The sequence below is a fragment of the Macaca fascicularis genome, chromosome 18, assembly GCF_037993035.2.
Source record: "Macaca fascicularis isolate 582-1 chromosome 18, T2T-MFA8v1.1".
In the NCBI taxonomy this organism is placed as follows: Eukaryota; Metazoa; Chordata; class Mammalia; order Primates; family Cercopithecidae; genus Macaca; species Macaca fascicularis.
This window is the reverse complement of record NC_088392.1, coordinates 19,105,355-19,132,428: the sequence shown is the minus strand read 5'-3', so window position 1 is coordinate 19,132,428 and position 27,074 is coordinate 19,105,355. Positions and strand designations below refer to the sequence as shown.

Below are 27,074 nucleotides of genomic sequence, written 5' to 3'. Positions count from 1 at the left end.
TCCCAGGGCTTGAAGAACATCAAATCCTCCTGTTAGTGATGCAGTATACCCAGAAGTAAACTGACTGCACTGGGTTGAATAGCTCTCTTCCCTGCCCCATCCCCCCACAGATTTGTGTTCACCTGGAATCACAAATATGACCTTTCTTGGATATAGGGTCTTTGCAGATGCAATCAAGTTAAGATGAGGTTGTACTGAATTAGGGTGGGCCCTAAATCCAATATTCATAGTATTTTTATAAGAAGGGGGAAATTTGGACACAGAGACACATGCACATTGGGAAGAAGACCATGTAAAGATGGAAATTAGTGTGGTACATCTACAAGTCTTGCTGGCAAGGGCTGTCAAGGAAGGATTCTTGATCCTAAAGCCTTTGGAGGAAGCCCAGCACAACCCTGCTGATACTTTAATTTTAGATGTCTGGCTTCCAGAGCTGTCAGAGAATACATTTCTATCGTTTTAAGTTACCTAGTTTCTGGCACTTTGTTCTAGCAGTATCGGCAAACTAATACACTGACCAAGACACATTCATTGCCAAGATAATTTCACACCCAGTAGACTGTCAGTGTCAGGACGGCAGGAACTGTCTGTCCTGATCATGGTTATATCTCCACTACTTTCAACAGTGTTTGGTACCTACCAGATACTCAGTACAGTTTAGTTGAATACAAGAGGAATGTGTTTCCTTGATTCTCATCATAGCCCCTATTTTATTTTGAGTGAGCATCAGTGCAAAGGCTCACACAAAAGGGAAGGTCCAGGCCCAGAATCCACTCCTGCATCTCCAGTGAAGCACTGCTTTCTGTACATGTAATTGTGCACCTGGATGTCTGGGCCCACAATTTGCAGTGCTATGCCTGAAAGTTCCCCAGATTGCCCAAGTCTGAGGCCATCCTGTTCATGGGGCATCTCTAGCCTGTGGAAACTTGACCTAAGAAAACTTCCTTAGGTTGAGTCACTTGGTCTTCACACCTTTCTTGGTCTGGTAGACACAATGGGAGCTCCAAATTATCATATGAGCAAAATTCCTTGGAAAAGCAAGTAAATTTGGTTTCATATACCTTACCCAAGAGTCCAGCTTATATATGACTTCACAAAGCTCCAAGTAAATGATAGGAAAAAAAAAAAACAAACAAACAGTAACTACTTGAAATACTTAGCAGACCTGGTCAAGAAGGCATGGTCAAGATCACACTGTAATCATCCACAGTACCAGCCAAGACTCCTGACATGTCACCGAGACCTGCATAAATTGCCATTTTAGATACCAAGCATCAACATCCCGGAATGATTGTCCAGGTTCTTGGCAACCATTGACAATTTAAAATGTTTCAATTTGCTACTAAAATAGAACTAAAATGCCAGTCATTATCAATAATTTCTCATCCTGAAATGCAAATTTAGCTTTGATTTTTATAATTATCTAGAAATGAATTTTAAAAGTCCTCTGAAAATTCAAGGATCTTGTTATACCAAAGACGATGTCAAATTTGATAATCCTCTCGCTACCTGCCTGCCAATGCGGTGGCAGCTTGTGCCCAGAACTCCCACCCCATAGAAGAAAATGCATTCATTGTGCTGCGGATTATGCTTAGAAACAGAAAGTGAGGATTACATCATGTGTACAGAACCAGGAGTGTTACGATCCTAGACAAACCTAGCATTGTATAAGAGCAGGTCCTTAAAGGACACGAATGAAAAGCAAGAACTTTTGTGCCTTTCACAGCAAGAGTCCTCCAACACCCAACCCTGTGCTCCATCACTCAACACTAGCCTGAAGGAAGGAAGGAGTACACACCCTCAAGACTTTTCTTTTCCTCCAGATACATCAGCTTTGCCTCCAGGGTTCACCGTCTTCCTTGATTCCTACAATTAGAATTGCATATCCTTCTGGGTCAGACACTAAAAACAAGCCCAGGCCTGAAACATTGTCCTTGGTCACAGCATTCATTGCCTTTCCTTCAGCTACCTTTCTAGAAGGGCTCTTATATGGCTCTTTTCCCTCTACTGCTATCCATCCTCAGATCTTTTGCACCAACCTGAACAAGAGCCCACCTTTGACCCCATGTCTGTAGCAAGTTCTCACTTCTCTCCTTCCTGTCTTCACAATCAAGAACTATTGACTTCCTCACCTCCATTTCCCTCTCTAAACCATGGGATTCATCATTCCCCAGTGCTGCACTTAAATTACCTGCATTAACTTGACCACACTTAATAGTCACCAAAGAGTATAATGGATTCTTCCTGGGCCTTTTTTTTTTTTTTTAACCTTTATGTCACAATTTAGATTATTAATGACATCTTGCTGTGAAAATCTCTTTCCTTTTACATTTCACCACAGTTTCTCCTACCTCTGGCTACTCGTTGTGTTTCCTTTGCTGATTCTTGATCTTCCATTTGCCTCCTGAATTTTAGGGTTCTTTTAAGTTCCATCCTTGGTCTTCCTGTTCATATCCTCCATATATAAGTGGGTGCTATCATCTATACTCAAAGTTTTCTTTACCATAAGACAACTTTGCTGGTGACAGGCAAATCTAGATTTCCATTTAAATATTGCACATACCCAGCAATATCTATTTAAGGCTGAATATTTTCTTTTCTCCAGGATCTACTTATTTTCTAACATTCCCTTTCCTTGTTTATAGTAATAGAGTTGAGCTTGGAACAACAATAGGAGTTAGGAGTGCCAACCCCCATCTTCCCATACAGTCAAAACTCCACATATAACTTTTGACTCCTCCAATACTTATCTACTAATAGTCTGCTGTTGACCAGAAGCATTACTAATAACAGAAATAGTTGACTAACACATATTTTGTATGTGTTATATATATTTTGTATATGTATTAGACACTATATTTTTACAATAAAGCAAACTAGAGAAAATAAAATGTTATTAAGAAAACAATAAGGAAGAGAAAACTACTATGCTGTATTAGTCCATTTTCACATTGCTGATAAAGACATACCCGAGACTGGGTAATTTACAAAAGAAAGAGGCTTAATGGACTTACAGTTCCATGAGACTGGGGAAGCCTCAAAATCATGGTAGAAGGCGAGGAGGAGCAAATCATCTCTTACATGAATGGTAGCAGGCAAAAGAGCTTGTGCAGGGAAACTCCACCTTACAAGACCAACAGATCTCATGAGACTTATTCACTATCACAAGAAAAGCACCGGAAAGACCTGCCCCCATGATTCAATTACCTCCCTCCAGGTCCCTCCCACAACACGTGGGAATTCAGGATGAGATTTGGGTGGGGACACAGCTGAACCATATCATATTGTTTACATGGAAATGAATCATCATAAAGGTTTTCATCCTCATCATCTTCATGATCAGGAGGTCAAAGAAGAGGAGGAGGAAGAGGGAGGTTTCTCTTGCTGTCTCAGAGGTGGCAGAGGCAGAAGAAAATCTGCATATAAGTGGACCCACAGTTCATATCCATGTTGTTCAAGTGTCAACTGTTCTAGTGAAGCCACAATCTTTTGTACTTTCCCCCCACCTTTATCTACCTCTTGCCTATCCCAAATTGTTTACTGAATTCTACTTCGTAAAGCAATGAACTCATGTCTCTTTAATCGCTTCAACTCTGGCCTTCACAATTTCTTACTAATGACAGCAATCACCTCCTAATGGATTTCTCTAGATGCAATGCTGCCTCTTCTAGTCTATATTGCCAATAGAATTTTGTTTCTAAAAATGCACATTGGTTTATGTCACTGCTGACTTTAAATCACTCAGGGGCTTACCTATATTGTCAATATACAGCTCAAAGCTCTTAGCATGACTGTCAAGACTTTCAGGTTTTGACCCCTTACTATTTCTCTGATCTCAAATTTTAACATCTTCAAATGTACCTGCATTCTACTCAAGTAAGATATGCTGTCCATATCTTTGTGTCTTTGAACTTGCCCTCTATCGGCAATGTTTTTGGCCAATATCTTCTGGCCAGTAGCTACCATCTTTCAAGACTCAGCTCAAACATCACCTCCTCCAGGAAGCCTTTCCTCTGACCCATTCTCAGGATAAGGTGGCAGCCCTTTATATGAGCTACCAACCATCCTGTCCTCACTCATATTATGAAACATTTGCCTGACATTGTAATCATTGTTTGTGTTGATCTTTCTCTCCCACGAGACTATGAGCAACTTGGAATCATACTCCACTCATCTATCTTTCTGCAGAGCTTAGCTCCATGCTTGGCACAGACTTTATTGAATACATAAGCAAAATAACAAAGAAAAGAAGGAGAAGTGTCACTAGCTAAGAATATAAGGACTACAGTCCTAGAGACTACAAGAAAAATAAATAACAGATTCTACAGAAGGTTAGTTTAGAGAAGAGTTTAATAGTCAAGCTGTTAGTCATGGTGATGCAGTTCATTACATAAATAGACAAGGTGTAAGATTGCAATCATATCAACATTCATTGAGCATTCATTCTATACATATCTAAATCTTAATATAAAAATCAGGCAGGCACTATGGTAGCACAGGGAATAAAATAGATAATTCTGCCCTCCTGTCACTACTCTGTTCATGTAATTTACAGTTGATTATTTCAACACCTCTTCTACATATGCCAGGCAGTATCCTAAGTGCTTTATATGCATGTCCGTTTAATCCTCATAACGACCCAAGTGTACAAACGAAAAGACGACTCATGGAGGTTAGGTAATTTGTTGAACATCATACAGTATGCGGGAGATCAATGATTTAACCCAAAGCCTGTCTGATTACTCTTTCTGCACTTAATCATCACACTCAACAACAAAACAAGTTTAACTTGAAGATCACTTGTATTCTATTTAGATATTGGGTTGTTGGGGCCTCCACACAATTCTAAAAGTTATGTAGGAAGTTTATTTCAACTATCCTGTTACAGACATTAATTTTAGTATGGGAAGGAAAGTTTATAATAAAAATTGATCCAAAAATATGGAAGTTTTGCAAGTGAGCATTTATGTTCCAAGGCTGTGAAAATATGGATATTAATGTGATTTATCACTCACTTCTGACCTTTGGAACATGGAGAATGGAGGGATGGAATGGGTTTGAGAGGCAAGAACTTTACCTTCAGCAAGTGCCATGCCTCAGGACAGCTCTGTCTATTCATTCTCACAAAAGTGAGGATATTCTGAAGCTACATGAATATGATTGGTATACAAAAGGCTACTTGCTACCTGGAGCAACAAGATTCTCCGAAGTGTTCAGAAAAATAAATTCGTATCCCACTGAAGTGTTTTTTCACAAACGAATTCTGCAGGGGGAAAGGGAATTTTCTGCAGTATTCACTGTGAGAGTGGAGAGAAAGCCTGAGAGTGCCATAAAAGGCAATGGCAAAATCTACAATGAAAAACGCAGCTGCCTTTTTCACTGTGGTTCCAGGAAGACTTTATGGAGTCCCTAGGTAGGGAATTGTTTTATTTTATTTTTTTGAGATGGAGTCTCACTCTATTGCCCAGGCTGGAGTGCAGTGGCATGATCTTAGCTCACTGAAACCTCTGCCTCCCGTGTGTTCAAGCACTTCTCCTCCCTCAGCCTCCAGAGTAGCTGGGATGACAGGTACCTGCCACCACGCCCAGCTAATTTTTTGTATTTTTAGTAGAGACAGGGTTTCACCATGTTGGTCAGGCTGGTCTCAGACTCCTGACCTCAGGTGATCTGCTGGCCTCGGCCTACCAAAGTGCTGGAATTACATGCGTGAGCCACTGCACTCAGCCAAAATTTGTGTTTCAGTGGGAAAATAGACACTGTCTATAACATGCCTTTCCCCATAATCTGATTCTGACTCTATGGGAACTATTCCACGACTGTGTAAAGCATAAGCAACTGCCAGGAACACAGGATCATTTTGTCTGTAGACACACAAATGAATTCTGACTGGGGCAGGGAATACCCTCCCCACCATGGAGAAACAAATTTTGCCTCCATTTGCACATTCATTTCAACACGCCTTTACTCTTTTACATTTTATTCATTATCTTATTCCATACTGAGCATAACATCTGCTGGGTTCTCTCATTATGAGTAAAGTAAACCCTTTAACATGAGTTCATTTTTATATCCTTATGAGAGTCATGAATTTATCTTTTTTTGAAAATTATCTTTCAACTCTTTATTCCCAACAATGCCTCTTCCTCCTTGACACAGCTATGAACTGAGCTGCAAAGTGTGGACGTGCCCAAGTATTGAGCTCCAGACCATGGCTCTTGTGTTGGGAGAAGATAATGCTCATCTTTGGCAAGCCTGAGGGCGTCCACACCCCACAAGTTGACAAATAGCTCCCTTTGATGTTCTACCTATAAGCTGAAGTTTCAAACAATGCTCAAAAAGGCATGGCATTTTTAACCAGCTTTATTGAAGTATTACTTATATACATTAAAATTCATCGATGTTAAGCATGTTGTTTGATGAGCTTCAACAAATGCATAGTTACCTACCATCACCACAACCAAGATACAGATCATTTCTATCACCCTAAAATGTTCCCTCATGCTCCTTTGCAGTCCATCCCCTCTCCCTACTCACAGCATCTGGTAATCATTGAGTCTGGAACTTCATATTGTGGGAGACCAGAATATACCACCCCCAAAATATGAAGGATTGCTGAGCTGTAGGCAGTTAAGAAGAAGCAGATACAGGAAAGTTCTCTCTCCTTCCTCTATTTGCCCAAAAGCAGGACATAAACATAGGAAGACAAAAAAGTATCCTACCTGCCTTCCCTTCTATCAGGCAGAACAAAGGTTAACCACTGAAGATAACTTTAGACCCTTATGATCCTGGAGTTGGTTATCAGAGGAATCTAAATTACCACGCATTACCAACTGGCTTTTATCTGCCATTTATTTCCCTTCCCACAAGTTGCCACCCCTAAATACTCAAAGTCCTTTCTTCTGTCTTATCACTTCTTTAAAAATGTACTATTCTTTGTTGAAGATGCTATATAAGCTGGAATTCAAAGCCACTTCCTTGGGAAACACTCATTCCCTGGGTGTCTCTCACGTATATATGAAATATGCCTGTTAATAAACTTGCCTGTGTTTCTCTTGTTAATCTATCTTTAGTTACAGGGGTCTATTTTAACTAAGATCCTGTGAAGGTTGAAGAAAAAATTATTCTTCTTCCTCTACAATATAAATAGGACCACGCAGCATTTAGTCTTTTGTGGCCAGCTTATTTCACTTAGCATAGTGCTTTTGAGATTCATTCATGTTTTTGTATGTGTCAATAGTTCATTACTTTTTATTGCTGAGTAATATTTCACTGTATGGATTTACCACATGCATTTTTCCATTCATCTTTTGATGGTCATTTGGATTGTTTTCACTTTGGGGTTATTATCAGTAATAATATGTGAGATTACTGGGTCATATACGAAGTATATGTTTAACTTTGTAAGAAACTCCCATACTTTTCCAAAGTAGCTATACCATTTTATATTCCCACCAGCAGTACACAAGCACGTAGCTCCATGTCCTCACTAGCACCTGGCATTGTCAATCACTTTAATTTTGGCTTTTCCAGTGAAAGTATACTGATATCTCATTGTAGTTTTAATTTGCATTTCCTTAATGATGAATAATATTGAGCATCTTTCCACTTGTTATCTTTTTACTTATTTGTCATCATTTGTCTAGGGTAAAATTTCCATTTAGATCTGCCCATTTTTAATCAAATTGCTTATCTTATTATTGAGTTGTAAGAGTGCTTTATACACTCTAAATATTTTATGAAATATGTGTTTTGCAAATGTTTTCACCCAGTCTGTGGCACGAGAAAGGCATTCTTCTTCTTATTTTGACAAATAATTTGCTAATTCAGACTGCCTGGAAATGCAAACCAGTATACTGCGTATTGACATCTGCCAAGCAGCAGCCAGACTCTGGGGGAGGGAAATAAACAACGTAAAATTCCAAAATTTGGCCTCAGAAAAGCTGCTCCTGGCTTTCATCATCATCTCCTGATTTTCTAGCGTTTTATTTACTCTGGTTATTTTCTCTGCTGTGTTACTTGCTTCCTGTAACAGTTGCCATTTTAGGCAAAAAAATGTATACGGAACGTCTGTTTGTTTCTCTCCTGATGCAAATGAACACCCTAGCTTCTGCGTTTCGTAGTGAACCCCAAATATAGTCTCAGCAGCAACAATGTAGCTCACGTGAAAATTGTTTCCAATTATTTCCAATTTAAACTCTGAATGTCATACCATCACCTCTGACTTCTTCTGAGGACCAACTTCCTAGACTTCTTGGGTCTTTGGGGAGTAAAAAGGAGAAAGTTCCCATGTGAAGGTTCCCTGTGATGTTCATTGTTTTGTTAAAGCACTAATCTGCCTTCGAAATAATTTATTCTGGAAATACAGTAAAGGTCCTGTGGTTAGTAGGATTGGGCCAGTGGTGCTTGAGCCAAGTACCACAGACAGGGCATGATTTGGCACATACATTACAGCTTTTCATCACGTCTGTCTCTCCTCAAATATCCAGAGGGGAAAAAAACATGGATGGTTTTCTGGGGTTCCTCTGTAGACGAGAACACTAAATGCCTGCCTAGTACCCATTCCACAGTTCTTCCTTACTAGAGAGACCTGATGTAATGTAAAGTAGCCAGCTGAAGAAATTATATTTCTCAGCCGCTCTCCAAGATAAGGGTGGCCATGTGATACAGTTCCAATGAATATAATGTAAGCAGAAGTCAGGCTGGGCTCTTGAGCCCTTGCCTTTCTCATGGCAAGGCGGCTTTCCTGCAGCAGCCATCTTGTGACTGACCCTGAGGGAAAGGCTGCAGAGTCACAGAGAATGTGGCCTGGCACCTTCACCACTGAACCAATGCCAGCAACTGTCTATCTCTGGACCTCTCACCATGAGAGAAAAACCAACCCCCAAGCTGTTCGAGATGTTGTTTTTCAGTTGTCTTTTTTTATGGCTCTACATAATCCCTGACTAACAGCTTGGGTTCTAGTTTCTGCCTCTTTACTGAGCAGCAGTGGGAACTACCCCTCTCAGATTCCCAGTTTTCTGCATTCATAAGAAGGGTGGAAAAAACAGAAAGTGCCTCACAGCCATTCCAGTGGGAAGCGTCCACAGTTCAGAGGCACCATTTCATCTTCAGTGTACCAGACACATTTTTCCAGATCAGGTATCTCTGGTGACAGGAAGCTCAGGCCACAGTTCTGGCTTGACTAGGATATGTTGATGTCCCAGTTCTTTCTGACAGCTACTGGAGGATCTGCTTCCTTACTCAGCCCCAGTTCCTACTGAATTGATTAAGTTAACAGCAGACGGAGTACCATTTTTTTGTTTGTTTGTTCTGAGGACAAATCTCCTCAAATTTCCAGGAGAATCCCCATCTTTAATATATTTTTCCTAGCACTCAGATGTCCATCATCACATAAATCTTCTGTCTCTCTAACAGTATATACGCTTGTCACATCATGTGCTGGGTTTGGGGTTTAGATATGGCCTTCTGCTCCTCCTAACCCCACTCTGCTCCACTCTGAAGCCTACGTCACTCCTGACCTCCCGGCCCCCACTCCCTGTGTGTATCAGGCACGTCACATGCAGTATCACTTCCTGTTCCTCTTGGCCTCACTCCTGCTCTGGCTGTGGCCATGGTGACCAGGTCCACTCGGGCTTTGCCAGCTTCCCACAAATATGGCCACAGAGGGCGTCTCATGCCAGGTCTCTCCTTGACTCCTGCCTCCAGCCCTGGTGCATCTCTAACAAGGAGCTGCTCAAAAGAGCCACCCAGAGTGGGGACCAGTGGCAACAGGGTTCATGGATAAATGCTTTTCCCCTGGCCCCTTTAATGGCCAGTTCTTAAATGCATTTTGTAAAGCTTCTCAGAAGGTTCCAGCAGGACTGAGCACCAGATGCTTGTGTCAATGACCTACTAGATAATACATTCTTGTTTTGGCTTTCCTTCCCCTATCCCTCACCCCTGTTCCTGAAGATCATGTATGCCCCCATGTAAATTACTGGTAGGTAAGCCTTTCTTAAGCCCTTTTTCAGCAGAATTGAAGTTGAGGCAGAGGAAATTAAAAAACAAGCATGTGTGTGTGTGTGTGTGTGTGTGTGTGTGTGTGTAGGATTTTTCTCCTGCCTTTCCAATTTTGGGTTTAGTCACTGATACACTGATTCATTCAATCTCAGTTCCCACCACGTAACGGGACAGTTACATCCCTGCTTATGCAATCGTTCCCTTCCACACAGTTTTGCACAACTCAGATTTTGCGTAAGTCAAAATCTGGGTTATTGCCCCGGATATTAAAGGTGCAGAACCTGCTACACAAATATTTATGTGTATAATATCACTTAAACTCGTTTTCACTGTTGAAGCCACCAAAATGTTTTCACATGCAATGGCAGAAAGACTCTGGTCCCCAGGGGCTTGGCATTTTATTTTTTTTACTCTAAATCAATTGCCTTCAGTTTACAAATGCTCCTCCACTGTTGTTTTATCCTGGTGGCTTTTGGACAAGATTGGAAGGCTATGAGAGTAAAGACATAAACACGCTGGAAATAGCACGAGTTGGTGCAGTAAGAAACTGCACCAGAGCCCCATAAAACTGAAAGTGAAAAGCCTGGCCTCTTAGAATTCGTGGAGTCTATACTGCAGCTTAATATGTGTTTTCATGCATAATGCAACCTTTCCACATCTCTGACATGCTGTCAGCACCTTCCAGAACAATTTGAAGAGGGTCAGATTTGCATTAGGCATAGATTATAAGACCTGGGGGCAGCTGTCCCTGATCAAGAATCATAACAGGGAACCCTCATTTGCAATCACCGCTTAGCCTCTCTCCCTCAGATAGTAGAAGGACTGGAAGTTGTTTGTTCCTAAGCATTTTGTGATATTTATGAGTGGCCTTATTTTAAAAAGTCTCCATTAGTCTGTTTATTTTTAGGTATCATATTAAATATACCAGCAGAAAAATGCAAGACCAAAGCCCCCAAAGGTCTAATGCCTGCTTCTTAGCTGGAGTCATACTGCTTAGAAGCTGAAAGCAGCCAAGTCCCACGACATTAATATCCTGGGAAAGAATGGAGCACGCTCATCCCCCAGGGATGCTTTCCTGGGTTCAAAGGCATTTTGCACTCTTATCAGGTGAAAGGAAACACACATTAGCCAAATACAGGCAGACTTCACAGACTCTAGAAAAGATTCCCAGCAGAGCTCCTTAAAGCTCCTCTGACTGATCTTCGACTTCAAGGTTATGCCCAAGCAAACTGCACTGGAGCTGCTGTGTTCAAATGTGGCTAACAGCTCGCCAGAATCGAGCCAATCCATGCCTTCCACATATCTCTTCTATAGGCTGAGATGTGCGTCAAGGTGTTTGGACTCAAAGCGTCCAAACCTCCCCAACCATGGGCTCCTTATGCTCCCAGCTGAGTAGGAGGATCAGTGATGGCCTATCAAGAATAGAGGAGTCTCACTCCCTCTGCTGACTGCTGTTCTTGATATTATCTAAATATTTTGAGCTTAAATTTAGTTTAAAAATCAGCATGGAGCAAAAAAGCGTAGACTGGGCATGGTGGCTCATACCTGTAATACCAACATTTTGGGAGGTCAGGGAGGATCTCTGGAGTTCAGAACTTCATGACCAGCCTGGGCAACATGATGAAACCCTGTCTCTACAAAAAATAAAAAAATTAGCCAGACATGGTGGTGCATGCCTGTAGTCCCAGCTACTCAGGAGGCTGAGGCGAGAGGCTCACTTGAGCCCAGGTGGTTAAGGCTGCAGTGAGCCATGATCGTGCAACTGCACTCCAGCCTGGGTGAGATAGCAAGACCCTGTCTCTAGAAAGACAAAAACAAAAAGGATGTGATCTTGTTCATATGCCTAGAAAGGTCATTATCAACCTTTAAACTACCATAGAAAAATGCAATGCCCTGATCCTTTAGCTCTTTATGTATCTACATAAAGCTCCCAATATGTAATACACATTCTTCCTCCACAAAGCCTTTCAAATCGAATGAAATCTGGACTCAAAATTTGCTAGCTCTGATGAGAAAGGGGACCTGGGAACAAGCCCTCCAATGGCACAAAGGAGCCCTCCTTTTCCCTTCTACTCGAGGTTAAGATGGAAAGGTGTCAGCAGTTCCTGAACACCTCTGCCCTAAAGGACTTCAGACAGGAACAAAAAAATTAAGGGACTTTGGACGATTGTTCCCAGCAAAAGTCTGGGAAATGATCAAGTCAGGTATTTGCTAAGCTATTTAATGAGGCTGCATAAGCAATAAGAAGAACTTGATAGAGCTTTAGGGTCACTGGGGTTTCCAGGGTGAATTAAAGAAAGCAGTGAAGTAAGAGGAGAGGATTTAAAAATTAACCTGCGTGTGAATGTACTATGTTCAGAACAAGAATTAAAAAGCAAACAAGGATTAATTGATCCCCTCCTCCCTCCCAAGCTGCACGCTGGCATTTCAGGAGCAAAATGGATTGGTTGAGAATGCACTCTGCTGGGTAATTAAACAAGGAGGTCGATCAATACTCAGTAGCTGGGATTTAAATACCCATTGACAAGCTAACAGAAGAACGCAGAAGGGAATAGAAGAATAGCTGGTTGGCTCAGGCAAGATTGGATCTTAAGGTTTCTGCATGTAAACAATGAACAACAACAACAAAAAGCACCTCACTCTTTTCACCTCTCTAACTTTAAAAATCTCTTTGATTCAGTATCAGCCCAAACAAAAATAAGGATCTCCACTCAGAGCATTTCTCTTGGTGGCGAGTGACAGATGTAAAGGACCCAATTTGTGATTTACATGGTTCACTTCTGCAACTGCAATCAAGCTGCCCATTAAATTCACGTAGCTAAATAAAAACTACAACCAGTTACTTATTAGCTACCTTGAAACTGCCTCTCTGAGAGCTACAGGGTTGGTGAGAGAGTCAATTTACAGCAAAGCCGAAGTGAACTGCCTTGCTTATTTGTTGTGGTTTTTAAATCAGATGGGTCATGAGCATCTGTGTATACGCATAAACAACTGAAACCACCCAGAGATGTCTCATAGCTAATCAGATTAATAGGCCCACCAGCTAGCTGCCAAGACACTCAACTCTCAGTTGGACGAACCTGATCTACCTTTGCTGCAAAGGATGGGTCCCGGGTTCTTCTCTTCAGCACCCACCTGACGAAGACGGGAAATAATGGGACCAAAGACAAAGGCAGGAGTAGAGCAGGCTTTTCTTCAAAGCCCATGAAGGCGAAAAGACCCGTTATGAAGGGAGGGTTAAGGGCAGAGAACTCTCCAGGGCTGTTGATGATGTTGCTGTTGTTGGTTGGTCTTAGGATTCTCTAGGGAGGAGATGAAATAGAAGGAAAATCTAGGGGTAACAGCTCACAATTGGCCCAGTGACTAAGGCCACCTTTCAGGGATTCATTCGGGATTTCCTCGATTCCTGGGCTCACCTGAGAGGCACCAGCTTTCTCCACTTTCTGCAAGTAAACCCATGCATTATAAGCTTTCTGGCTGGGAGGACTAAGGGAGAAGATAACCCTACAGTGAAGGGCGCTTGGAGACACAAATAGCTAAAACACACCAGAGGAGGCAATTGATTTTATCCCAGAATTTACCTGGATTTACCAAGGATTACTTCTGGGTATCTTGGAGGATTTATATCTTAAAGGATCCAAGTTATAAAGTTCTAGAGTCATTAATGGAGATGAAAGTAAAACAGTGCTTACTAGGGGCTGGGGGAGCGGGGAATGGAGAGTTAGTGTTTAATGGGTTCAGAGTTTCAGCTTGGGATGGTAACAAAGCTCTGGTGGTGGTGATGGCTGCATGACTATGTGAATGTACTTAATGCCACTGGAGTATGAACCAAAAATGGTTAAAATAGTAAATTTTATGTTATATGCATTTTACCATAATAAAAAATCTAGAGTCAGCGAAGACAATGTTATTTCCTGTATAATCCATATAAACCTACAGCCTACTACTTTTGAAACATAGAAACTTCTCCATGTTTCAAAAATTACATTATCGAGGGATGCCAAAAAGAAAAATACTTTAAGAAATTGGAGACGTGCCTGTATCCATTCTGCCCGGAGCATTCACGTGAAGCATTTCCCAAAGAACACGACAGCCCAGGTCCCTGTGTTGTTTGCCTCGGTGCCCTGTGCCCCGTGCCCTCCCCATATCCAGGTAAAGCTGTTGAAGACCCAGAGAGGCCTTCTGGTCACCAACCACCTGCTCTTCTGATTTTCTTTCTGAAACATCATACTCTCTTTCCCGATTTCAGGAGAGAATCCAATATACTCATTCACACTGAGGTGTAAGGTTCTAAGAAGATGTACACAGCCTACCCAGGGATATTTCCAGTTCACCTGGAAGCTAAGCAAGAAGAATTAAAACACAGAAATGGGAATAAAGTTTGCAACCTCTCTAACCCTTTGTTCCAGGCTGTTTTTTATGCCTCAAAACTTACCAGATTCTGTCTGCATCTCCCAGACAGCCTTAGAAATGTGTTTCCCAAAAATCTCTTTCCCTGGTCAGTTTCTCTGTCATGCACTATTTTCAGAAACCCAGACTATCCTCTGGCCCATCAGCCCTCATGCCCAGAGACCCATGCCAAGTTAAGTTGTTCATTGGGCACAGAAATATCTCCAAGGCACCTTCTAAATCTGTCAAGGCCAGTTCAGGAACAGTAGGCTGAGGCCAAATGGAAAAGTTGGGAAAGCACCCATGGAGAACAGCGCTAGCCCAGGCCTGGAGGCACAGGATCACTAATCTGATGAGTGGCTCCAATCAAATGAGACCACATGGACATTGGCAAAGGGCATAAGGAAAGTCCTCTCTTCACTCAAGCCTGTAGCCTGTCCTAGAACAAAGGAGCAAAGGTTCCTTCAGCATAAACACTGCCGACTCTCTGGAGGAAAACAGGCTCTTTTTTATATTTACAAAATCAGAACCAGCAAGGGCCAGACCTAGGAATCTGTATTTTTGAAAGGCTCCCCAGGAGCACTGGAAACCACTGGTCTAAATTAAAAAGTGATGACAAATAAAAAAGCCAACATAGGGTGTTCTGTGTTCGCTCTCGTTCTGTGGTGTTGTGGACATCAATAAAGAATGTGATATTTATCCTATTCATTTACTTGTTTTTCAAAACAGCAAAAAGATGCCAGGAGAGGAGACTTTGCTCAACAAGCCAGTGCTAATGACCATAAAGGGTCTGTTGTGTTACACTCTGATGAATCACCACATGTCAGCAGGGACACAGCCAACGGAAATATGTTCTATGGCTTTAGTTTCTTCTTTTCCCTTGATGCATGAAAAAAACCTTTTCCCCAAGCTAAGTTTAGGGCAAGATGCCCTTTTTGTTTGTGAATGGGGGCAGTCTGAGGGTGAAATAGGACGCCTCAAACAGAAGGAAGGGCCCAAGGAAGTCTGTTATCTGGAGAGTGAGCTGTAGGGGCCACCTTGGATTTCTATACAGAATTGTCTTTAGATTTAGGCAACAGCCTGGTGAGGCTGACTCTTGCTGAATTGAGAAGCTGTGCCTCTCTCACGTGAGGAGTGGATGTCATCCCCACACATGGGGGAAAGGACTCCTTCGGGGGCTTATTCCTCCTCCATCTGAGGGCGCTCCCACCACCATCTTCCACCATCTGCCTCCACCCACTACTCCTCAGTACCTCGGCCTCAGCCCTCTTTGCTTCCTTCCCAGCCTCTCTATTTCTCCCAGTCACCTAGCCATAGAATCTTTGTGGCCAGGCACAGCATCTGTAATCCCAACACTTTGAGAGGCTGAGATGGGAAGATCGCTGGAGCCCAGGAGATCAAGGGTGCAGTGGGCTATGATCATGCCACTTCACACCAGCCTGGGTGACAAAGCCAGATCTTGTCTCCAAAAATAATAATAGTAATAATGAAAACAAACAAACAAACAAACAAACAGAATCTTTCTCTCTACGAGACATAATGGAAACAGAAACTGACTTGGGGTTGAAAATCTGAGTCTGGTTCCCGACACTGCCAGTTCTTGACCATGTGACTTTGAGCACATCCCTGACATGTTCATATAGCACTACACCTGTTTCTAATAACTGCCCAATCCACACCTCTGTGTTGTTGTCAGAATCAAATAAACTATGTGAAGTACTTCGCATGCTTATTTATCTCTTCACACATACACACATATGTCTTGTTTTTGACATACTGTCTTGCCTGCTGCCATATTGAATCAGCCCCCAAATCCTGCTGATTCTGGTCTTGTTTTCGTCCCTTGCGTACCTTCTTGCTTTTCCATATTCATTGCTATCACTGCCCTCCAAATATATTCCTTCAAGTTGACCTGCACCACAGGTCATTCAAGATTACAGTATTAGGTTCTTAGCCTTCTGGCAGCCATCAGTGGTTAGAGGGGTGAAGGCCACTTGGGCACAAGGTCACTGTTTGTAAGGGACCGTCTCAGCCAGGTGGTCTGTTATAATGAGAGCAAAACTCAGACCAAATTCTGACACACAGAGAGACCTATCAGCCAGCAGGAGGTAAAACATCAGACCACCTGGTTTGTAAGCTCAGCAAACATAGGACCACCTGGTTTATCCCAGCTCTCTGTCCTTTCATTCCAAGCAGATGTGACAAGGAGCTAGCAGCAGGATTCAGTTAATTGGTCAAATGACAGGATTCTCCTTAAGCAAATGTACACAGAATCTAGCAGAATTCTAAGACTTGGGGGACACTCCAGAGGGTGTGAGCTGCTCATGCCCTAATTGCACAAAGGCAAGGATCCCTGTGCAGCCTTCCTAACCAACCCAACAAACACCACTCATTTCACCAATACAAAAATGAAATCTAACACCCAGTATGTTAATTAACAAAACTTCTGGTGCCACTGGCAATAAACGTAACTGAAGTGCTAGTATCACAGTCCGGAACATAACAGAACTACCCCTAATACTTCGGAAATATTGGGAAACTTCAAATACTAAATAACTGTGCCTAGGGCATTACGCAAACTGAAATACACATCATCAACATATGTTTTAAATAGAGCTGCTTCGAAGTAAATTATAGATAATATAACGATGTTGCCTTACACCATTGGGGCTACCATAATAAAATACCACAAGCTGTGTAGCTTATAAATGACACAGATTTATTTCTCATAGTTCCATAAGCTGAGAAGTCCGAGATCAAGGCGCCAGCAGATTAACTGTCTGGTGAGGGCCCACTTTCTCATTCATACATGGTGCCTTTTCTCTGTGTCTTCACAGGATGGAAGGAGTGAGTTAGCTCTCTCAGGTCGCTTTTATTAGAGCACTAATCCTATTTATGAGGGCTCTGCCTAATCACCTCCCAAAGGTCCCCCTCCTAATATCATCAGCTCGGGGGTTGGGATTTCAATATATGAATACTGAGTGGAGACCAACATTGAGACTATAATGAATGCCATATATGGGCTTTTACTTCTTGTCAAATTGCTCTTTCTTCCTCTTGGAACATATACCACAAGCTTTAGTCCTTTTCTTCTGACCTCAGGGAAGCCCTGATTATCTGTCACAATACTTTATTCCTGAAATGGTGGAATATTACTTGTCCCTTCATTTATTTAGCAAACACTTGCACTCCTAACACAATAAAAAATCATGAAGCCAAGAGGGTAGGGGGTAAGTAAACTGGTACCTTGACTTAAAGAGGCTCTAGGTCTAAAGAAGAGGCCGACATTGGAACTGAAAATAACAGCACCAGGCAGTGACTCTCCGGACAGATGTGCACAAGTCACTGTGGCGGCACAGAAGAGGCACTCCTGAGTGTGCCTCCCAGGAAAGGGAGAGGGCAAATGACCAAAGGCGTTTCATCTTGAGGAAGTATTGTGCTGGCTGAACTGAGCCTTAGAGGATGAATGGAAAGTTAGCCTGCGGTACAGGGAGCATCCCAGGCAGAGAAGACAAAAAATATATACCCAGCAATAATAGCTAAAATCTATTAAACTCCTGCTCTGCTCCAGGTGCTCTCCTAGGAATGCCATGTGCATGATAAATAAAATCTGAAATAATGCACATCATTTCACTTCCTCCTCAAAACCACACCTTGAGATAGGTGCTATGGCATAGACGAAAACTGGGGCTGAGAGCATTAAAATAACTTGCCTAAGGTCACACTGTTAGAAACTGGCAGAGCCAGTGTTTGAACCCAGGGCTTTCTGGCACTTAAGATATTACACTATATTCTGTTCAGCTATGACATACAAGTATTAAATGGGGCTGCAACTGAAGTTCAAAACAGAACTGCATGCAGTCTGTTTGCATGCAATTCTGATTTGAACTTCAGGAGAGGTAAGTCAGCCAGAACATGGGTTTTGGTTCATTTTCTCATCTAGATGTGACTGTCTGAGTCTAATACATCTTTCTGTTTCTATTACAAAGTGAAACCCACAGTAGGGGTTCAATGGAATTGAGTGACTGAGTCTACAGGGAAAGAATTTCCAGAATAGATTATTGAACCACCAACTGCCTGAGTAGTGACTCGCCCCTTCTTTTTGGGTTTATTTTCTTTTAAAAATAGAGTTTTCAACTTGATCAACGAATATCGACAGATAGTTGAGTGTCCTCCATGAGGCACACACAGTTAAGGGCAGTGGAGATTCAGCAGGGAATGAAATAGACAAGGTCTTTTCTGTTAAGACAGCTTAAAACAACCTTCCCCTGATGTGACCTCTCTTATTCTGAAAAATGCCACGGAAATAACAATCAACAATGGACTCTGACAGTGGGCATCTCTAGAGGTAGGCTCCACCCTTGCGTGGCGCCAGCATCTTGACACCATGCTCAGGCCCACCTGACCATCACCAATGACAACTGCAAGATTCCCAACCCCAAGAGGCCCAGGGCCCAGCACAATCACTTATCTGGCCCCCAAGAGCTTGCTCAGTGGACATCCTGCGACTCTTTAAGGTGGCCCAGGGCAGGCGGCACCTGCTGAATCAGCAAACCACCCAGAGCCCTGTGTGTGTTGGCCCAGGAGCTCAGCCTTGGGCTAGGCAATGGGATTTTTCCCCTCTGAAGAATGTGCCTGTATTCAAACTCCACTCTGCAGGAATGCCCATGGTGCCAAAAAGGAACAGAAAAAAAACAGGATTCAAAACAATGCACTTGAATGAAACAAGGTCTAGTTTTCAGTTCTCATTTTCTTTCTTACTCTGAATCCAAGCATGCTGTGTCTGAAGGAAGGTGGCCAGGGAAAGGAAGGGCCCTGGAGGCTGGCTGTTCTCTCTTTCTTCCAGTAGGGTGGTGGGGAAAAGTGAGGAGAGAATGGCGAGCCAAGTGCTCAGGCAGAAGTCAGAGCAGAGGTCACTTGCATGGTGTCTCGTATGACGTCTAGTAGGATCAGACTGACCCAAAACTCGAGTTTCCTTAGGGAGCAGCCCGTCCTCTCAGAGTCCCCATGGGACCAGCTTGCTGAGCTGACCAAGGCCTCGGCCCCCGGCAGCTGGCTCTCCTCAGTCCTCTCCCACCCCTGAGCCTACTTCCCACCTCCTGCCTCCCTTACAGTGACCTTGTCCCCAAGTTGCCCCACTCCTGTCCTTCCCGTGGACTAACCCAACTGTCCCCTCCAGAGGCTCCCTCATGAGGCTTCTAGGAGTAGAGGAGGTTGCATACCTGCAATGTTAAAGCCTCAGTCCTGAGAACTGGGCTTCCTCTTTTTCCTCCCAGGGCCTTGCTCTGTGGGGCCAGGATAAGTGGCCAGAATAATGTGATCTGAGCCCTTTTCTTTGACTAAATGCACTGCCAGGTTTAAACACAAGCTACATCCCTGGGCTCCAGCCTGCTTACCATGCTTGGGACACTTCTTCTCCTTCCCCTGCAGTCCCCAACTGTGGGGTCTGACCACCACCATGGCCTAAGCCAGGCCCCAGCAACTTTCTGTGAAAAGTCAGATAACAAAAATTTTAGGTTTTGTGGACCACATTCAATCCTCATCACATATTCTTTCGTTTGTTTTTTTTGTGGTTATTTTCAGGGTTTTTTTTTTTTTTTTAAATAACCTTTTAAAAATGTATAAGCCATTCTTAGCAGGGCCATAGGCCAGATTTGGTCCATAGTTTGTCACCACTTTTGCCTTAGTACACTGGCCCTTCTCAAGCCCAGTGAAAGTAAGATGATATTTCCTCAGGGAGTTTCAAACAAGATGCTTCCAGCTGAGTGGCCCTGCCTGGGTTCTGATGATGTCATGATCCAACAAGCAGCCATCTATGATCATAATTAACTAAGAGAAACGCTTAACTGGGAGGCAGCAGAATTTTCCACAAATTCTTCTGTATTGAAAAAATAGATTCTTTATCAAAATAGACAAGCTTGGAAAATTTAAAAATAACAGTATTCATTAACAACTCCCACACTAACTGTGGTTACCAAACCTTGAGAATCAAAGTGCCAAATTCCATGCGCTAGCATTCACATGCTTTCTACTTTGATTCCCACAGTGGCTCCCACTGTAGATATCAATGCAATCCAGGCCCCACTGAGGTCACTCTGTCACTTGAGATTGAAATAAAATGGGCTTAACCCCCCTATCCTAAATCCACTGGGAAGACCAAGATTGTAGCACATTCCCAGGAGCTGAAATTCTCAAGGCACTTCTGACTCCACAGTTTCAGACTGTCCCTCTCAATCCCTCACTCAGCTCTTCTGGTTCCCCAGCAGCTGTGGCCCAGGACTGGGAACATGGCTCTTCTGTGTGTGTGTGTGTGTGTGTGTGTGTGTGTGTGTGTGTGTGTGTGTGTGTGTGTTTCTGAATACATTTACCCAGTAGCATTGTGCTGAGGCCAACTTCACAGGTTTAAGACAATGGAGAGACGAAGCCTTGAAGTGGGCCAAGGTCAAATTTACTAGTTTCTATAAAATTGGGCATTAGTCACCCCATTTCCAAGTCTTTTGGCCATGCTACCAAATATCAGGGGTTTCCACATTTCTGGGCCTCCCCTCCCTCACCGGATGGCCTTCCTTCTTCCCCATCTCTCCATCTTTTGGGCTCACCCACTCTCTGCCTCCCAAATTCAAATTAGCTCTCCACCAGGCTCTGGGCTCTTCTTGTCCATCCACGAGCGTCTCCAGGTCTCTGAACTGGCATCACTTTTGAAAGTTCTGTCTTTCCCTTCTTTTCTCTAGCCATGACCAGTGGAATGAAGAGGCCTAGAGTGTGTTCTTCCCTTTGATATGAATGCACCATCTCCTTTACAAAGCAGAAGTGGCTACAGGCAGTTTATAACTGTGCCCTTCTCTCTGTTACCTTCACACCCCCACTTTACCAAGGAGGACACTGAGGCTCGGGATCGTCCAGCCAAAACGTGGCAGAGCTGCGGTGACCCTCCAGGCTGGACTCACTGCTCTCACTCCCTGCATCAGTGGTTCTCAAACTGGACTGATCCTCGGAGTCACTCAGAGGACATGTTGAAGTGACACAGGTCGCTGGGCCACTGCCCCCTCGGACTTTCTGATTCATCAGGTCAGAGGGTGGAGCCTGAGAACATGCATTGCTAATAAGTTCCCAGGAGATGCTGTAGGGCAAATGCACCCGAGAGCAATAACTTAAGCATATCCTTAGAACGACCCTGTACGGTAGACACATCTGAACGTGTGTTCCAAGCTGGAATCTGGGAGTGGCCAACCTGGAGATTCGTTCCTTGTCAATGAGGAATATCTGAGCCCCTGGCCTGTTCCATGGAACATAGGCTGTACAGGAAATTGAGGCCCTGAGTTTTGGTTCAATGAAGGTTACAAGGCAGAGGTCATTAAAAGGAAGGTGTTGACAAGTGGTTGCAGTTTTCTTGCCTAATTGACCTCCACTGGACTGTAAGGCGGTTATCTTGTCCATCCCTCTACCACTGGGCCGTGTCTGTACATAAGGTGATTCTCCTGTCCAACTTGCTGCCACTGGACTCTTTCCCTTGTAGGCAAGCCCTCAATAAAACCTCATGTCTTGCTCGCTGGCTCTGGATCTCTTCTTCGGCCTCTTGAACTTGATGCAATCCCTACTGAAGTTAACATGGATTTGGCATGGCAAATGCTGACTCAGGGACCACACTTTGAGAACTACCACAGTAGAAAACAATGCATGGTTTTATGCCAGGGTGTGGGTGTGTGGTGAAGGGAGGAAAATGGTGGGACAGGGGCAGGCTGGGGGTGAACATGGATATAAGTGATAAACGTTGACCTTTTCTTCACAGTCCTTAAATTCTGCATTATTTCATACACTCTAAACTGTATGTGTATTCTTGATTACAATACACTTCTCTAAAGAATTCCCATCTTTGGGTCTTGGGGTCTGGTGGCTTGAGTTGCTTCACACCAGTTTATTGTCACATCAAAGGTTTACAAACTGCCACCCAATCCAACCTACTGCCTGGTTTTGTACAACTCATGAGGTAAGAATAGCTTTAATATTTTTAAATGGTTGACAAAAAATTAAGAGATATTTTGTGATATATGGCAATTATATGGAATTCAAAGTTCAGTGTTTTATTAATAGTTTTAGTGGAACACAAACACGCCCATTTATTGACAAAGCATCTGTGGCTGCTTTCCTGCTACCACAATAGAGATGAGTAGTTTTGACAGAGACCCTGTGACCCACAGAGTCTAAAATATTTAGCATCATCTAGTGATACTAGAAGATACTAAATATTTTAGTATTAGGTCCCTTACAAAAAATTTGCTGGTCTCTGGTCTATCCTCTCCTTATTTCTCTGCTCTGATTTCCCCCAGTAAGATAGATTTAATTCTGCAGGTTTTCTCACAGTCAGTATGACTCTATATTCTCTTCCTTAACTTTCACTCTTTAGAGCAACTACTTGGTGGTCTCCTAACCATACTGGCAGACAGTTATTGATCCTGGAATGTTTCTTAGAGGCATTCATGGACACTTATCTACCTTTTCCTCATTGAGAAATTGCCCTGCCTGTACACATTTTAAGAAGCAAACCAATCAATTTCCTTAGGAAGTCGCGGTATACACTGAAATTGAATATGATCATTCCTTGGACAGCCAGAAATGTTTAATACAGAGCCTGGAATCAGAAAATTCCCAGCTTTCACGCAGAACAGTTTCCTCAAAGCACCTGTATTTCTTCCTATGTAAAAAAATTGTAACTCATACATTTAAACAGAGTTGACCCTTGAACAACATAGGTTTACCTTATGCAGATTTTCTTTGGCCTCTGTCACCCCAGAGACAGCAAGACCAACCCCTCCTATTCCTCTTCCTCCTCCACCTACTCAAGGTCAAGATGACGAGGATGAAGGTGTTTATCATGATCCACTTCCACTTAATATAGTGAATATATTTTCTCCTCCTTATGACTTTAACATTTTCTTTTCTCTCATTTTATTGTAAGAATAAATCATATAATACATATAACATACAAAATACATATTAATCGACCTTATGTTATCAGTAAGTATTCTGGTCAACAGTAGGATATTAAATTTTGGGGTAGCCAAAACTTACATATGATTTTAACACACTGGTGGGGTTGGGGGGGTGGGGGGCTCAATACCCCTAACCTCTCTACATTGTTCAAGGATCAGTTATACACACAAAAATGATTCATGTCTCTTAACAAACATTTACTATTTATTTATTTATATATTTTTTGAGACAGGGTCTCAGTCTGTGAGACAGTGTCTTGGTCTGTCACCCAGGCTGGACTGCAGCCTGGGTTCATGCAATCCTCTTGCCTCAGCCTCCCAAGTAGCTGAGACCACAGGCACGTACCACCACACTCAGCTAATTTATTTATATATTTATTTTTGTAGAGACAGAGTCTCACTATGTTGCCTAGCTGGCCCCAAACTCCTGGGCTCAAGCAGTCGTCTCACTTCAGCCTCCCAGAGTGTTGGGATTACAGGCATGAGGCACCATGCCTGGCCCCTTAACAGATATTTAACGTGATTTTCAAACAGTTTGTACCTCTTCATCTACAGCAAGGCTTAACAGAATTTCAATATAAAACTTTCTGTGAAGCTTAGAATAGGTGCAGGAAATGTTCAGAGTTCATGTTCTAGTTCCTACTGAGAAAAGCATGTGCACCAATATGTTTCCCCACCCAAGAATACGCTGGGGTCCACCTGGAAGTCCTACAATTCTTTGGCCTTCTGGGCTGATTATCAAATGGTCTTTATCTAAGGCCACATAACCGCCAGTACTAAGGCGCAGACGTTGCAGAACTCTGACAATAACCAGTCATTCTTTCTGAACAAAAAACAAATTTCTTTGCTTACGTGATAATATTTTAGTCTGCGTGAAAGTCTTACATTCAGAGAAACGCCGCAGTTCTGGCACCAGGAACGAAGGCACCATCTGGCCCCTCTTGGGCTCCTTGGCTTGAATTCCTGGGGCCATTGTTACACTCGGCATTCCCCAGGCGAATGAGAACAATAAGAGGCAGGTAAAGCTGGAGCCCACAACAGGAGGAAACGTGAGCATTGAAAACCCTCCCTTTAGATGAACTGACCACAGCTGGACAACGCCAGTGCCAGGGTATGTGGAAGGTGGGGACATCGGAAATCTGGTCATTGTCGTGCAGTAGGGGAACTGCAGTGTTTATATAAAGATTTCTCTGATTGTGTACACTCTTGATGGATGATTCTTGGCCTATGTGGAAATTCTATGAGCTATATTTAAAGGGACAACTCTTTTCCCAGTAGGGGAAGCAGAGAATAACTTTCTGGGAGAAAGTAAGAGGCAGAAAGGATAACTTTGGGAATAAATTGCTTTGCAGAAGCTAGGTCCTCAGGAACAGGGTTTTGACCAATAATTGATTTAGTGCCTCAGTAATTAGCCACTACAGAAAAAACTGCTATAGAGGATGGCATTCCACATCCCCCGCTTTGAGGTCTAATTTCTAGGTTCTTCTATTTTCCTTGAACCCTGTAAACCCACCGTTTCCCTTGAACAGCCAGGGTTCCAAGCAGTGCAGAGATGAAACGCCTTCTTCCGGGAGCTCCTGGAGTTCTCAGAAGCCGGAGCGGACTTGTTCCTCCATTTTATTTGATGAGGTTTGTATGCGTTCCAGATCCTGCCTGAGTGGTTTCCGGTGTGGACTCAGGGGCAACAGGCAAAAGTAATAAAAAGCAGATTCCATCTGCTGTTACTGTGGGGTAAGCAGCCACAGGATTAAAAGGATCCTGCTCATTCAAATGCCAGCCAGGGAACTGGGCACCATTGAGAGGTGCCACCCCTGCCACCTGACATGACTACTTCTGGAATCAAAGAAGAACTGGCAAAAAGAAAATTCCCTATCTGAGGAACCCAGTTCTGTAACATGGGCCACAAATTAAACATTTCTCATCCTTGGTGGTCTAATTTTATTTAGGAGATCGTATGTGCATTTCCTTCCTCCTTCCTCGTTGACTGGGTTTATCAAACAATTGTCTTTATGCAGTCATCATCCCGGTGGGGCAGGGACGGGAAGGCTTGCCACAGCTGTAGCAATAGTCAAGGCTGGTAAACAGTCGGAAGAGCAAAGAATGGGAATATATCCCTGTGGAGCGTCCAGGATATGCAGGGCTAGCACTTCATGAGAATGATGTCACTGAATCCTCAGCACGATCTCCCTCAAACCAGGCCCAAATTCAAGGACACCCAGGAATAAGGACTGGGGATACAGAATTCTAGTTCCCTTTTTGGATAGAAAGAAAATACACACCTTTGCCAAATTTACTGTAAAAGCAGTGATCAGTTCCTGCATTCTCAGAAATCTATAATGGAGCAGGAGGTATTTAGGAGGAAAAACCAAAATTTGCAGATGTTCATGCAAAAATGTTCCTTCAGCCTTATTTTGCAGGTGTGGGTCAAACCACGGTGTGGTACTCTGACAATGGTGACTTTTCCTGCTATTTGCTGATAGTGCTTTAAAAGCAGAAGAGCATACTTGTAAAGCATGAACTGAAATAAAAAGAAGGCATCTTCAGTGTTTAGTATGTGCCCTGCACAACCCTAAGCATGTCACATTGCTAACTCTTCTAACTTTCACAACAACCCTGAGATAAGTACTATCAGGAATCCTATTTTACAGATGAGGACATTGAGGCATAGAGAAGATTATCCAGCCTCCAAAGCTCATAAGGCCAACAAGTGCAATAGCCAGGATTCAAACCCAGTCTGACTCAAGGGTAACTGCTCTTAATAACCACACTATTTTGCCCCTGGACCTAACTAAGGAATTACACCATAAAGAAATACAGAGCTCACTCTACAGGTCAAAGGGAATGAGCAAAGGCAGATTCTGCCAGATTCACCATCCCATGGCAGGGTCAAGAAAACCTACAGTGACTGCTGTGAGCACCAGATGACGTGTGAGATCATTAAAACAAAACATATCTTGTAAACTCAGTACACAGTTCTCTTCGCAGAGTTCTAAATACAGCTAGGCAAGGCTTCGGATTTTAGTGGGAAATGGTCAGCGGTGAAGAGCTGATAAAAGTAGCTGGAATAGGCAAGTGCGGGCTCTGTTTTCCATTTCTGTTGGAGTTCCTTTTTTATTTATGTATTTATTTATTTATTCTCTATTTTTTGGTTTAACAACAGGAATGAGCTCGAAGATTTCCTTTTTTAAGGAATAGAGGAGATACTCCTGAGGTCACGTATTTGATTAATGTTGAGATGTTTGCTCAGCCTCCCTTATCAAGGGGAGGGCACCCGCACGGGGCATGGAGCATCCTTTGCAGATGCCAAGTGCCCAGCAGCACCCAACAGTGTCTCTCAAGACCTGATCCAGAGGTGGAGGCTCATTTCCCCACCATGGCACCCCGACCCCAGGAGTCTGGGCCTGCCTGGGTGTGGGTGATAGGCAGCCAGCCACACAGAGGGACAGGCAAAGTATAGCCAGAGCAATTCAAATGCATCCCCACTCCACCACCCTTGTAATACGGAATGATCTCCCATCTTTCCTTCCTGAGCTGGGAGGTGGGTTCGAGTGAGCACCGCCGGAGACTACGGTAGGGTATACTCAGAGAAGGCCGATGGGGAGAGGCTGGATTTTTCATTTCTTTCTTGTCTTTCTTTTCTTTCTTGTCCTGGCTGTGCCTCCCTGAGCTAGGTGCAAGCTCCTGACATAGGAAGCC

The 27,074-nt window shown here is 43.2% G+C and overlaps 1 long non-coding RNA gene across 2 annotated transcripts in view; it reads right to left on the bottom strand.

Annotated features, from left to right (window-relative positions):
- LOC141409035 (uncharacterized) overlaps positions 1-25,015 on the bottom strand; it is a 183,575-nt gene extending 158,560 nt beyond the window's left edge. The window contains exons 1-2 of one of the 2 annotated variants that reach the window (XR_012427145.1): positions 24,892-25,015; positions 19,785-19,874 (exon numbers count right to left, since the gene is read on the bottom strand). This is a non-coding gene — a long non-coding RNA (uncharacterized lncRNA). Of the gene's footprint in view, positions 1-19,784; positions 19,875-24,263; positions 24,380-24,891 lie in introns of those variants that run through there. The other variant, XR_012427148.1, reaches the window with a different exon arrangement.
- Between the last annotated feature and the right edge of the window lie 2,059 nt (positions 25,016-27,074).